Source organism: Oryza glaberrima, chromosome 9 (assembly GCF_000147395.1).
Source record: "Oryza glaberrima chromosome 9, OglaRS2, whole genome shotgun sequence".
Classification (NCBI taxonomy): Eukaryota; Viridiplantae; Streptophyta; class Magnoliopsida; order Poales; family Poaceae; genus Oryza; species Oryza glaberrima.
In genome coordinates, this window is record NC_068334.1 from 19,614,419 (window position 1) to 19,629,805 (window position 15,387).

Consider the following 15,387-nt stretch of genomic DNA (forward strand, 5'->3'; position numbering starts at 1 on the left):
CTCGCGCCAAATCTAGCCAAGAAAAATTGGGGGTTCGGATGGGGAGAGGTGAGATCGATTGTTGAGGGAGAAAGCCATTATATACAAGAGGAGGAATACTAGTGCTTTGGCCCTGGCCTTTCGCCGAACACCCCGTGGGCATGCACATGTCACGTGGCTACACACGGTCACTACTCCCTCCAAATCGTGTCAAGCAAGGAGTAGTAGTAGAAGCAAACAGCTGGTCCATTGGATAGCCTAAAAGGGATCATTTGGAACCCAAAACTATCGTGTCAGGTTAGGAGTGCTAGTTGTAGCAGCAGTATGGTTTGTTTGGCCCTTTCAATTTCAAACCTATGATTAATTAAAGTCCCATTTGATTTATATGAAAATCATAAAAAAAAACTTTAGGGGCCCCTTTGAATCATAGGAATGAAAAAACGGAAGAATAGGAAAAATATAGGATTCTGACAAGAATACAAGTGTAAAACAGAGGATTGCAAAACACAGGAAAAACATAGGAATGATCGTTTGATTGGACCACAGGAAAAACACAGGAATCGGATGAGAGAGATAGAGTCAAAGGATTTTTACCAAGAGGTTGTACCTCTTGCTAAGTTTCCTCTAAAACCTATATACAACAAGCTGTTCCATAGGAATTTTTGTAGGATTTGGAAAACTTCAATCCTTTGAATCAAAGAGCTACATAGGAAAAATTCCTGTAGGATTTCAATCCTACGAAATTCCTCCACAATTCCTTTGATTCAAAGGGCCCCTAAAGGATTTTAATTTTATAAGAATTTTTTCTATGAAGAACTTTGAAACCAAGGATTGAATCGTATCATATTGTTTAAAATTCCTATGAATGGACAATGTTATAGGTTTCAAACTTAACAAGAGCTTCAATGTATGAAGAAATTTCTTTTAAGTATATCTTTCTTATATGATTCTCGCGTTTTTCATGTATCCAATCAAACGGTCATTTATGTTTTTTCCGCGTTTTGCAGTCATCTATTTTACATTTGTATTTTTGTTAGAATTTTATATATTTTTTATTCCCCCTTTTTTTGGTTCCTGCTATTTAAATGGGTCTGGAGATTCAATTCAATTTGGGCCTGCGATTCAATACACACGAATGATTCTTCGTATTGACAATACTGAACGTATGGGGAAAATGCAAAACTTGCATGGAAGAGATCGACCAGATGGAAATACGATTTTATGCTAACTTTACTCCAAAATATACGAATGGAATTTTGAAATCTCCAACCATTTGTTCCAAAGAGTTAAATATACCAAAGGATTTAGTTGTGTGCTAGCTTGTCAGAAGAGACCGAGAATGTAAATCATTTTCCCTATTTTTTTTTTCAAAACGATGGTAATCCTACAAAAATTCTTTACAGACTTTTTATTTCAAATACAACATCAGGTCAGTTTACTTTACTACTGGTAGGCCTGGTTTAGTTCCCAATTTTTTCATAAAAACATCACACCGATTTTTTGAACATATGCATAAAGGACTAAATATAGATAAAAACAAAAACTAATTGCACAATTTACATGAAAATCGCTAGACGAATCTTTTGAGCTTAATTAGTCCATGATTAGCCATAAAGTGCTACAGTAACCCACATATGCTAATAACGGCTTAATTAGACTCAGAAGATTTGTCCCGCGGTTTCCAGCGAGTTATGAAATTAGTTTTTTCATTCGTGTCCAAAAATCCCTTTCGACCTCCGGTCAAACATCCGATGTGACATCCAAAAATTTTATTTTCGTGAACTAAACACGTCCGTAGCTGATGAAAAACGGATACTCCATAATGTCAATGTCAAAAAAAAAAAAACGGATACTCCAGGACTGGGAAAACATTGCCAAAAGAGGAGCGAATGCCAGCACCTGAACTGGAGTACTTCGAGTCATCCTCTCTAGCTACAGAAATGTAGTAAATGAAGTTTGCCTCCACAACGACCGGCACGAATTTGATCACCAAACACAAACAGTCAAGCTCGAATTTGATCACCTTTTGCAAGACGGATTTTATTTTACCTTTTGCATTTATGAGATTCCTTCCAAAACGCAGGTAGCCATGCAAATGATGATGGAAGAAGCAAGTGCCTGGGGAGCAGCAAACAGCCCTCTCTTGGAAGTGAAAGTGGCAGGGTGTACAGGCGTAGGAGTAGTTGCTGGGCCATGCCCTCCGGTGGAGAGAGTACAGCCAAATCTCGGGTATTAAATGAGCTGGATCTCTAATCATTCGAACCTATGCCAATGGCCTGTGCGCTACTCCTGCAGGACATGACAGATGCTGTGCCACTGCCGAGCACCGTATAAACGCAATGTATGTATACTCCGTTTCGGGAGTAGTAGTACTTGGGGGTATACAAACTTGGGACGTTCGGGAAATTTGAACTTTGCGTGGCAAATTCTTTCCGGAATACACTCCTCTTCATGTTTGAAAGGCATTTCTTTTTTCTTCAATACTGACCAATAAAAAGACATAAATATTAGGTAATGACCTAATATCATATAATTAAAGAATGACTATTCAAATCCAGATGAACGTTTCTCTAATAATACCCGTTCGATGAATAGACATCGCATCCTTTTACTCCTACTCTATTACTCTCACTTGTTACCGGAGTATCTTTGGCTTGCTCGTGAGGCCAGTGACTATTGATTTGCCATCTTTTATCGTCTAGCATAACTCATTTTCTCGCCTGAAGCGTCCTGACGCATGTCAAAACCATGGTGCTTAGTAGTACTAGTATAGTAAAATCTCATCTTTTATTATGGCCTTGTTTAGTTTTAAAGTTTTTTTTCAAACTTCTTACTTTCTATCACATCAAATCTTTCATACGCACATAATATTTTAGCCACATCGTCTCCAGTTTCAACCAAATTCCAAACTTTAAATCAAACTAAACACAGCCTATAGTAAAATCTACAACATTCATCCTGTAAATCTCATATTTTACTGTACAATACTTCTGGTACTGTGGTACAGAAGTATTTTTACGTTAAGCTTCTCTTTGACACAAAACGGAGCAATACTAAAAAGACTTTAAAGATGGATTAATATACTTTTTTAAAGAAACTTTCTAAAAAACTTACCGCTTAGTACTATGGGAACATGTGCATGAAAAATGAGAAATCAAAGTTAGGAAGAAGGACTAAAGAAACACTTACCCCTCGAACTATCACGGTCGACTGAATTTCCCCCCGAACCTAAAACTAGACATTATTCACCTTAAACTTTCAATACCGGACGAATTAACCCCCCTCGACTCAATCCAAAGCGGTTTTATCCTACGTGGCGTACGCGTGGCATCCTAGTCAGTACTTTCTTTTTTAAAAGATTGTAGGGCCCACCTGTCATATACTCTCTCTCTCTCCTTCCCCTCTCTCACTCTCTCTCTCCCCCTCTCTGCGAGCACGGCAGGCGGCGGCTGCGGCGTGGGATGGGAGGCGGCGGCGCCGCGGGACACCGAGGTGGCGGCAGTGTGGGAAATGGGATGCGGAGGCAGGGGCAGCTGCGGCGTGGGATACAGCCGGCGACGGCTTGGGGAAGGAGAAGGAGGAGGACCGGGCTGTCCAGGTGGATCCCGACGCCGCCTTGAGGGGACCGGGTTGTCCCGCGTCTCACGCCTGAAGCCACCTCCGCATGCTGCACCGCCACGGCCTCCGCATCCCGCGCCGCCTCCACTCCCCGTCTCCTCCTCCAAGCCTACCTCCGTGCCAAGAATGTTCGCGCACCGCCTCATCGACCTCCTCCACTCACTGTTGTACCTCCCCCGCTGCCTCACTATCTCGGACATCACGGCGCACCGGTGGTCGAAGCACACCGCAGTGGCCTCCGCACTCCTCTCCCCACTCCTCCTCGCCGCCATCACCGCGCCTCACCACAGCAACCACCCTCCAGTCCTCCTCACCGCCTTGCTCGATGGCCTCCTCCTCGCCGCCGCCGCCGCCGCGGCCACCACGGACGCCGCCTCCCCACCCATGAGCCGCTCGTCCCGCCTCCCGGTGCTCTGGTCGTACGTGCTCACGCGCGAGCTCGTCTCCCTGCTGGTCTCCATCGGCGTGGCGGCCGGCATGCTGGGCGTGACGGTGCTCGCGTGGGGCAACTCGCGTCCCACGCTACTGCCACGCAGCCTCGGTGTCCCGCGCCGCCGTCACCGCCGCCGCATCCCACGCCGCAGCCGCCGCCGCCTCTGCATCCCACGCTGCCGCTGCCGCTGCTTCCCATCCCACGCCGACACGTGCCGTGCTCTCCGAGAGAGGGAGAGAGAAAGAGTGAGAGAGGGGAAGGAGAGAGAGAGTATATGACAGGTGGGCCCCACCATCTTTTTTGAAAAAAGAAAATGTTGACTGGGATGCCACGCGTACGTCACGTAAGACAAAACTGCTATGGATTGGGTCGAGGGGGGTAATCCGTTCGGTATTGAAAGTTTAGGGTGAATCATGTCTGGTTTTCGGGTTCGGCGGGAGGGGGGTAATTCGTAATTTTCCCATTTTATTTTACTACTCCCTCCTTCCCAAATTTGTTATCTTCCTATCATTTAAATTTTGCTCCTCAATGCTACTCCGTACTTATCACTACCAAGTACTACTACTTATCCCGTCAATCATATCTTATTTAAATTTTTCCCAATTCTACTCCTCAACCACCCATCTATCCTCATTTATAAATCACTTTATAAGGGTACTGTAGTCTTTTGTTTAAAACCAGAATATACAAAACAACCTTAAAAGATAAGTAATTTGAGACGGAAGAAGCAGGTGGAATGATGAACAAATGTGCAGTGGTGGGCTGACACAGGTCCCGCATCTAGCTCCGCAACAATTCCCCTTCAATCTTAAAAATGCTGCGGCAGCTAAGGTCATGTAGCAGGTTGCTACTGCAGCGGCACATACTGACTACTGTAGAATCGCACACGTACTCGTCAGTGGTATCGGAGAAAACTGGGATTATACAATCGCAAAAGAGTGGTTTCGCTATAATGTTATCGCTTTAAAGTGATTTACTAAAATGCTATTCTAAACTGGGAAGTGTTCACCAAAATGCTATTTTTGCTCTTTTGGGTGAATATAAATGTTTTTTTCTCAATTTTAACTTTTTCCCAGACCAAAATACCCCTGACGTGGACCCACTTGTCATACTCTCTCCACTCTCTCTTTCTCCTCTTCCTCTCTACGGTGGCGGTGGCGCCACAGACGGCCGCTCCAACCACCCATCCGCATACATCACCTCACGCCTTGCACTATCCTCCCCTTTGCTTGCGCCCACTCGCCGCCTCGCCCTCGACATCCTCGGTCGCGCCAGCGTCGCCGCCGCTGCCATCGATCCTCTCCAACGCCATCGCCATCCTCGATCGCGCTAGCGTCGCCGCCACCATCGATCCTCCGCAACGCCCTCGCTGTCCTCCTCACGGCCGCCATCGCACGTCTACGGTGGCAGCAGCGCGTCGCGGCGGAGCGAAGGAGGTGGCCAGGCAGGGCGAGCGGAGGGCGGTGAGCAGGGAGGGGGACAGGGACAGCGACGCGACGCCGGGCCACTGCTCGCCTCCCGACCACCGGCGCTCCCTCGAGAGAGGAAGAGCAGAAAGAGAGAGTGGAGAGAGTATGACAGGTGGGCCCACATCAGGGGTATTTTGGTCCGGGGAAAGTTAAAATGAATGAAAAACATTTATATTCACCCAAAAGAGCGAAAATAATATTTTGGTGAACACCTCCAGTTTAGGATTGCATTTTAGTGAATCAGTTTGAAGGGATAGCATTCCAGTTAAACCACTCTTTTGCGATAGTATAATCCCAAATTTCTCGTGGTATTGTGGCGGTGGCGCGGTGCTCCGTTTGGGGTGGATACAAGTTCGTAGCTCTGGGATAAACTGGAGTGCATAGCATTATAGCAAAATAAACCAAAACGGCTTATTAGAAAATAAAAATAATTTTGTACGTAAAACTTTTATAAATGTGTTCTTTGTGACTTAAAAGCCAATCTTAAAAAAGAAACTACATAAAAAATATCTCAAAATCAATATCAAAATTAAGCTTAAAAATTTAAAATTTAGCCTTTTTTTTTTCCTGATTAATCCAACCGATGGGAGCCGTTGAAACAAATTGTTTCCGTGCATCACCGCTGGCGAGTCAGGCATCGGAGTAGTCTTTCTCTCCGGCTGGATTGACATGCATATGCATCGGATGTCGCCCGCTTTTGTGGGTGGATCCCTGTACCAAATACTGAAGCCTTTTTGTGGATGGAGACGACAGATCGATCATCGATCAGCCTTTGGTACAGGGATCAATCTCGGGCGTCGGATCGGGTTGTACAGGGAGGGATCGATCTCGGGCGTCGGATCGAGTGCGACGCTTGTTTCCTTTCCCTTCCAAGCCTCTCGTACAACTAGTACTACACCGTTTTGAACACCTGCACTGTCGCATGGTAGATGGAGTATCGCGCTGTGCCTGTGCATAGCTCTCCGGAAAATCTACCGTCATGATACTCGTAGGCCCCATTCGAATGTCATGAAAGGGTGGATTAAATTTTGGATCAAAGTGACACGCTTTTTAAATAGCTAAACGCTACGTTTCATGCGAAAATTTTCTATATGAAAGTTGTTCTAAAATATCAGATTAATCTATTTTTTAAGTTTATAATAATTAAAAATCAATTAATCACACGTTATTACCACATCATTTTATATAAAATACTTAATCTCCATCTTCATATTTATCTTAAGGAGATTTAGACACCACCGTAGTAAGTACTAGTATCTTGCATTGCAGCCGCCATACACTGGGCAGCAGCGTAAACTCCATCACTTTTCCTATGGAACGGTCACACAGCCTCATAGGGGATGAGTTGGGGAGTGTTTCTTTACTCCTCCTTCCTAACTTAAATTTCTCATTTTTAACGTTCACACTATGATACTCCCTCCGTAAAAAAAACCTAATTATGAGTTTAAATCTAGATATAGTGTATGACCAAATTCAAATCTAGGATTAGGTTCTTTTAGAGAGGGAGGACTCCGTAATAACAACAACAACAAAAAAAAAAAAAAAAAAAAAAGTCGTGTACATGTCGGATGTGACGGCGACTTCCTCCCCTTGCAGATCGATCAGAATTCAGGGCAGACGACCGGCCGACAGCAAATACGGTAGCTGTCGATCGCGCGCGTCGCTTTGGCCAGCTAGGCGGCTTCCGCGCCGGCCGTCTCCCCGGCGGGTCGTCTTCCATGAGGAAACCACACATGAGAGCAAGTATAATAGTAAACTATAAGTATACTGCTTACGAGGAGAGATGTAACAAAAAGTTAAGAGTGTTCGCTCTTATGCAAGAGCTAGCTTAACACAAGCTTTAAGACAAATACAATTAATATATAAGTGAGAGATAGAGAGATGAGAAGAAAATTATAGCCAACCTTATAGCTAATCTATTATATGTGTTGGCTTTAAAATTAGTTAATAGTAGGAAGTGAGCTATATTATTATCCTTACTCTTACTCTGACACATGCAAACGCGTTCTAGCTAGGGGGACAAAAAGGAAAGATGCAGTACGTATGCCTCGGGAGCCACACCGCCCGCTGTTTCTTCTCTTCTCCCTGACGATCGTCCGACCGATCGACGATCGTGTGTTGTGAATCCCTCGTGCCGATCGGTCCAGTTCGATCGATCGACCGCCTGAAGAAGCTAAAAGCACGACATGTTTATTAGATGGATCCTAATCGGTGACAGAGCCAACGGTTAATGACCAAACGATTGGAGCTTGTTTTCTTTCTTTCTACTCCCTCCGTCTCATAATATAGCATCTAGAACTGATGAGACATCACCTATTATGATACACTCATCTAGTCCTATGTTTGATGAGACATCACCTGTTACGATGCACTCATCTAGTCCTATGTTGTTATATTTTCGGACGGATGGAGTACTATGTTTCTTACACCGCTGGTGTATGGTGTACTGCAGCTAGGCTGAGTTCTTAAGCGATATACTACTATCATTTTATCTCTGTTCCCAACACATCTCTCTCGCATTCCACACGCACGTTTTTTAAATTACTAAACGGTGCGGTTTTTTTAAAAAATTTATATACAAAAGTTGTTTAAAAAAATTATATTGATCCCTTTTTTTTAAAAAAGATAATACTTAATTAAAAAAGGTAATACTTAATTAATCATGCGCTAATAAACCACCCCGTTTTTCGTGCGTAGCAGCTATGTTCCTAACTCTTACAAACGAACACAGCCTTGATACAACCTCTGCAGCCGAACATGCCCAATGTTTTCGTGACAAACATAAGCAATCGCTTTGTTGTAATTCGAGGAGTGATTTGAACAGCCGATGGATCTATTCCAGATTTCCAGGCATAACCGGTTGAATTCATGCACGACGATTATTGGAGTCGGTAGAGAGGAAGGTCAAGAAACCTGATGTGCTATGCTTGTATCCTGGGGCGCGCCGCCTTCACCCGGCCGGTAAAAGAAAAAATGTTGCCTAGATCTTCTTGGGTGAACAATATGCATGTCAATAAATTTTGTTAGCTTATTCCCATGAATGAACTATCTTAGCTTTTCTACCAAGTACTCTATTTCCATTTGTGCTAAATGCAATTTCTCTCTACCTTGCCAATCCATCCGTGCTAAATTAATGGATCTTGAATCAAATGCATCTTAAATCGAAAAGAGTCTAGCCAGCTCTGTTAGTATCTTTTGTACCGTTTGAAAAAGCCACAAAATGTTGTTTCCAGCAAAGCGTCAGGAATAAAAAATTCACAAAGCCAATCTTTCCTGGGTGTAGACTTGGGCCTGCCTATAATTCTGAACCCAACAAGTTGAAATTGTGTGCTCCAGTAATGGGCCGGAATATGCAGTCCAATAACGTCCATCCAACCACAAGTCTAAGACAAATGGCCTTTGTAAAATCAGATGGGCCGTCAAGCCCATCTTGTTTGCAATTCATACCGGACCATGTCTTTCTTCTCTGCAGCCTCAGCCTCTGCTCTCTCATGTCGTTACACACCCCAACCAACTGAAGCTTTGTCCATATGAGAAAGCCACCTTTCTTAGCTTGATCACTAGCATGATCATGATCAATGTGGTCATGATCGAACTGTGAAAGTCACTACACTACACTACCAGGATCCTTTGCTATTGCTGATACTACTACTGTTCATTTTTTTTCCCCTCGATTGCATGCACATGCTTGCAACTGAAGGAGAGGTGAGAGAGCTACAGGGCATAAGCAAGCTTGGGTTAGGTCAGTGTCTCAGTGAGTCAGTCAGATGATGCAATCATATGCAAGGGGAGGGAGAGGCAAAAGCTTGGAATAATCGATCATAGGGCGACACCATGAGTAGTATATTTATCCCCTTCTCTTCGCTTTCCTTTAGCTCCAAGCTTTTGTACCAAGGCTGTTTGGCACTTACTCTCCAGGCGTATCTGCTCCACATCATGATCATCCCTGATGTCACAACTCAGGCCATCAGAACATGGTGCCATGATTCTTTCCTATCTAGCTTGGAGAACATGGTCAATGTGTGGATCATTTCGTAATCCTGTAATTATCCAAGAACTGAATTAACCCACAAATTAAGTACAACAGCTTGAACTCTGAAGATAGGAAGAAAGAAAGAACATGCTATTGCTATCAGATATAGGTTTGATTCAGATGGAAGAAGTGGCAACGTAGAAAGAGTAGTTGCATGGGATTAAAGGGTAAGGAGGATTATATTCCAGCTATATGTACAGAGCAAAAGGCCCATCGAATAAATTCTTCTTGTACGATTTGGCCTGAGGAAAGGGATCGATGTGATCGAAAGTTAACTCAATGCAGGAGCTTGCCGGCTCCATCCTAGCTAACAACTGACAGAAACAATAGCCAGGACAGGTCCATCACCTAGTCATTTCCCCCCCTTAATTCAGGTCAACTCTTTAACTGTACATGTATACTCCCCTATGCCTGAACAGAACAGCTAAATAATCCTCGCAAATTTTGTTCTGTGAGATAATATCGACAAGTGAAATTCAGAGTTCACATGATTCAGAATTCAGAGTTTCAGATGTGTTACTGTGCTAGTCCAACAACAGGTAAGGTCTCTTCATGGACAGATCAACTTTTTTTTTCCCTTCTTCTTCTTTGGAGTTCACAAGGCAACAACCTGCAGAAGCAAAAGCAAAGGTGACGTGGACTTAAAAACGAGGGCTTGTCTCCGGTAGCATGCAAAAGCGGCCATGGATTCCCGGGAAGGCGAGCTCGAGCTAACTGAGCTGAGTTGCATGGGGAAAGCTACCTAGTTGGTGTTTGCATCATGCATGCATGATATCGCGTACTAGGCGTTTGGTACGTGTATATAGTAAATCCGTATCATTCAGAGCTTCTTCTTCAGATCAAATCATCAGGGAGACATCAGCTTTGCTCTCCTTTCTGTCAAAACAAAGGCAACAGCGAGACGTGGGTAAAGATCGAGAGAGAAGAAGCTAAGCTTAGCCATGGCTTTTGCTACACTGGATGAAGTGGCCAGCAATGGAGCCCTCGAGCCCTAAAGATACGGGCGATCTTGGGCGAGCCATGGAGCAAAGTGGGCTAGCAATCTCTGGGTCGCATATAAATGGGAAGAAAAGTTTGCACAGGGTGAGAGAGACCAAGCTAACCAATGGAGCTTTTTGTGTGGAAGCAAAGAACAAATTAAAGGATCCCTAAGACCTAGCTAAGCCAAACCAACCTTTTGATTTCTCTCTTTTCTTTCTTCCTCTCATGCACAGCCAGGGGAAAAGAGTGTTCAGAAAGTGGATAGATGCTCTATCTAGCTCATACACAGAGAAAAGGAATTGCTCCTGCTGCTGCATAAAGATGATTGGCCCCCCAATTGCCACTCATTTTTTTTTTGTATCTAGACGGATGAACAGTTCTGCTGGATTGCAGTACAAATGTGCAATTGCTGTGTGGTTTATGCCATGATCAGACATTCTAAATGCTGCAAGAATTCATCATGTGTGCATGCATTGGCTGGGCCCTTTCTGTATTGGAGGATCATGAGAGTTCATCTGATCATTAGCATCTTTTCCTTCCATCCAAAGGAATTACCACCAGCTAGTAGTGTCCATGTTGATGTTCGTCTGATCCGTGACGTGTGAGGCATGGCAGGCACAAGAAGCAGCCATTAATTATTGTTCATCCATCAATCTCGCTTCCTGCAGAGCTTAATTGGGCCGTTTGCCGTCGCTGGACCAGGCTAGGTATAGCAGCAAGCTGTCTGAATTTTTTTCCCCATGTCTCTGAATCTATACGTCCGTAGTTAGCTAGGGCTAGACGGTGTTAGCCATGTGGACTCTCACCAAACTTCTGTACTACTGCTTGCAAAGAGATCTGGTAGGATCGAGTTGAAACATGAACATTGTTTTGAAACTGTGTGGCGCAAGTACTATTTGCAACAGTTCAGAAAAGTTCAGACATGCAGTGTCAACTGTTAAGCTCCTAAACTCCAAGTACAATACACTACGTACATGGCTCGGCTTAGCTCGAACAAGGTCGTTAATGTTAGACTACAATGTTTTCTGTATTCTCGATTCTTTATATACCCACTCCCGATACTGATTCTATAAGTCGGTTTAAGTTAGGTACAATTGGTTCCGTGCCTTGGGTAATCGAATCTATTGCGTTGCGTCTATTTCGCCTTCAGTTAATACTAACTTTCTTTGTGTCAGAGTCCATGCTGTTTTAGAAGCTGTGTGAGACTGTGATTATCTTGGGCAAGTGAGATAGCTCATGCACAGTGATTCCCACAAGCTGGATCAAGATCAGGGCTAACGGTTCTGAAGAATTTGGCATTTTTTGCAGTGGATGAGCAGCACGTGACCCGCTCATCTCTACCTCGCGCGCGCGCGCCAACGCCAACAACTCGATGCACGTACTTCATGGGACCATTGCCTCCTCTCTCTCGTCTTCCCCACTCTAAGGATTCCCCATGAAGAGCCCTACAACTCTTAGCCTGCACCATCCATCCATGAGACAAGTTTTTTCTCTCTCTCTCTCTCTCTCTCCTCCCTTTTTTCCTTGTGATTTTCATTTCACAGTTATCATGAGAGCAAGAACATTAACGGCACAGAGGGGAGAGAGAGATGGGTGGGGAACAGTAGTGAACACTATGGCTAGGGCAGAAAAGGAGGGTAGTACACTGCTTTTTCATGTGCTATCCTCCATGTGTTGACAATGATTTTCTATCTTGGAACAAGGGTACTACTGGTGTGTGAGTGTGTGTATGACTATTAAGCTTATTACTGTCTCGGCTATGTTCATATTCATGTATAGAAGTGAACTTATTTCGAGACGGAGAGAGTAACGCGGTGTTGTTACTAGTCCATGTGAGGAGAAAGAATACAAAAGGAGGCACCACTTGTAGCTATCAGCTGCTTCTATGGCCAAGGAAAAGAAGGTGATGACTGATGAGAGGGCAAGCAGGACTACCATGCACATTTGCTTTAGAATCTGTCATGTCTCATATTTTTCCTATTCCCTCAGCAGTGTATCAACCATGAGTGTAATCATTTGCAAAGAGTTTTCATCCCATCCTTCCATTGAGAGACCACTAGAGCAAATAAAAAGGTGACAAGCAGATACTGTTCTTTTGTCCTCTCACACTGACCACTTTGTCCCAGGCCCCACTTTCAGTCACCAAGATAGCTGCAGGTGCTTGCATCCATCACCACGCAATCGTCACATTTCCTTGTTTTCTTTCGCTTCAGATTCATTGGCTCGCGGCTAACTTCTCATCCAGCAATACCAAGGATTCCAAGTTCCCAACTGTTCTATATCTCACCACAGCTTTAGAGGTAAAAAAAATTGATTGAAATAACTTAAACAAAATTTTTCTGACCCTTGAAAAGTTAGATATCTCATAGGCTATACTCCCTCCGTCACAATAAAAATGAATCTAGTACTGGATGTGACATATTCTAGTGTAATGAATCTGAACATAGGTTATGTGTCACATCTAATACTAGATTTGTTTTTTATGGAATAAAGGGAGTATCTCCTAATTAACAATAAAAAAAACTACGCCTCTTGGATCATGAAAACTCAGGTATAGATACTGCGGGGTGAAATTTTAATCCTAGTTACTTCTGAAATTAGTTTTGGTACTTCTCTTTAAAGAGAGATATTTCCCAAGCGACGAGGAGCTATATGCCTCTCAAATAGGGAAGAAAACCTTTTGTCCTAGGTAGTCCAACATATAGGATTAATTAACATGGAATGCAATGTCCTAATCACATGGAATTTATAGGGACAATTCAATTTCCTCAAGAATATTGAAACAAACCCATGTTTTATGGGCAGGCCTTAGGACACCTTTCGAATTTGTAGAAGTTCTAATCATTCGAAGTTCCTATTCAAAATAATCCTAGCTCATCTTATAGTGGCACACAACAAACGACTAGAGAAGTATGAATTAAATGAGTGGCAGCTGCAGTTTAAACCTTGTTCGGGAAGCTTCTGTCAGCTATATTCTAAATCTCCAACTCTTCCCGATAGTCTAGATTCTCATAAGCTAGCAGACTATCGAGCTACTCTTGCATAGTAGTCAACCACGTGTAAATATTTCCAAGAGTAAAAAAACAATTGCGAAAAAGAGAAAAACTGAGTGGGATCAACCATTATGAACTGAGAATTACTCTATCAGTAACACTTTTTAGGCATAGAGTATCCAGGGTATACAAAACCATGCGGTTATCGTGGTTATCATGTACGGTAACTTTCTCAATTTTTGAAAACCATAGTATAACTCGTGGTAACCGCGATAACCGTAGGGAGACGGTAACCCACCTAAAACCTAAAACAGTTTGGTGAACGCTGAGTGTATCCTCTCCTATCCATTCATATTCGACTGGCCGGTCAAGAGATCAACCTAGAGGCAGCTAGCTAGAGTTGGTGTACACATTGTACAGTGGTAGACTTGGCATGCCCTAATTATGGGCACACACACATTGTGGTTGGTGCCTTCTCACAAGTTTTGCATGTTACGATCAATCTAATCTCTGCAGCCGGCCGCAAGCAGTGGTCCATTGGGATCGGGAGCGAGCCGTGATCGGTGAGTGTTAAATGAACTGAGACGCGAATTTGTTCCGAAAGAGACTGAGGAGTTAATTGTGAAATCAAGATGCAGCCGGTCTCTGGTGCCAAGAGATCATCCAGAGCATATTTTTAGTTATTAATCATAACCGAGGATATATTTGCCCAAAGCAAAGATTTGTCTTACGATAGCTATAGCTAGCTAGGGAGTACGAGATGCTCCTTGCCCACTTTCACGTTCATAAGAGAGATCAGGATCCTGGTTATTGGTGGTGGTGGTAGATTGTTTAAGTTGCAACTAATTTTGAAATTTACAACTTAATTTCAAAACAGACATACTGCTTATTGGATTATTGCCACGGATGATCTACTTAGATAAATCTAGTAGCTTAGAACATGTGGTATGAACAATATAATGTGGTAGAAAAGTTATTTTTTTTAAAAAATGTATTTTTAGATGAGTTGAGCGGATATTCCATGGCAAAGATCCGACAAACTAGTTGAAAAGAATGGAACTAAGAAAAGAAATTCAGTCTCACGCTACATCGGTCACACGTCTTGAGCTTATTAACCGCATAAAAGAAGCCCTCCAAGCACACTATATGCGCCCGTGAAAAAATAAGTTGAAATGAACAAACAACGTAGGAGCAGGAAATTATGCGACCAGCACACAACTATAGTAATCTACCAAGGTCCAAATAATTCCGTTTAAAAAAATATAGTAATCTAGGATGCGATTGATTAAACCAATCATAATACTATATCCTGATTCATAGCAGTAGCAATAGGATAGGTCTAATTTTATTCTAATTAAATTACTATATTTTGGAATGGAGTAACAATTTTAGACATTAGCACGTACAAACGTGTGGCAGTAATTACTTTTAATTGTCTAGGGGTAAAAAGTTTGCAAGGTGAAAGTAGAACCAGTTGTCAATGCCAAAGCAAGAATTTATAATTGTCTAAGAATTAATTAATTAATTGTAATTTCCGCCCATAATCTTGTCTAAAGAGTATCCCTCACACTGAACTCAAATAGTCCTATATAAAACTAGCAATGTGTAAATTATAGCATAAAATTCCCAGTGTTCGAAGAGGCACTTACCAGGATGCACATGCATTCAACGACAAATAGAGATATTGATTAACAACCTTAATTTAATTTATAAGCGTCGAGAACGAATAATATACTATATGTGAAAATGCATGCAATCATTTCTGTTTGGCAGAATCTTCTCATTGACACAGTAGCATAAAGCTAGAAGCGGATTAGAATGACAGCCCAGGTTGCTTTCTTTGTGGAGCACGCAAGAATCTCAAATGGACTAACAGATACA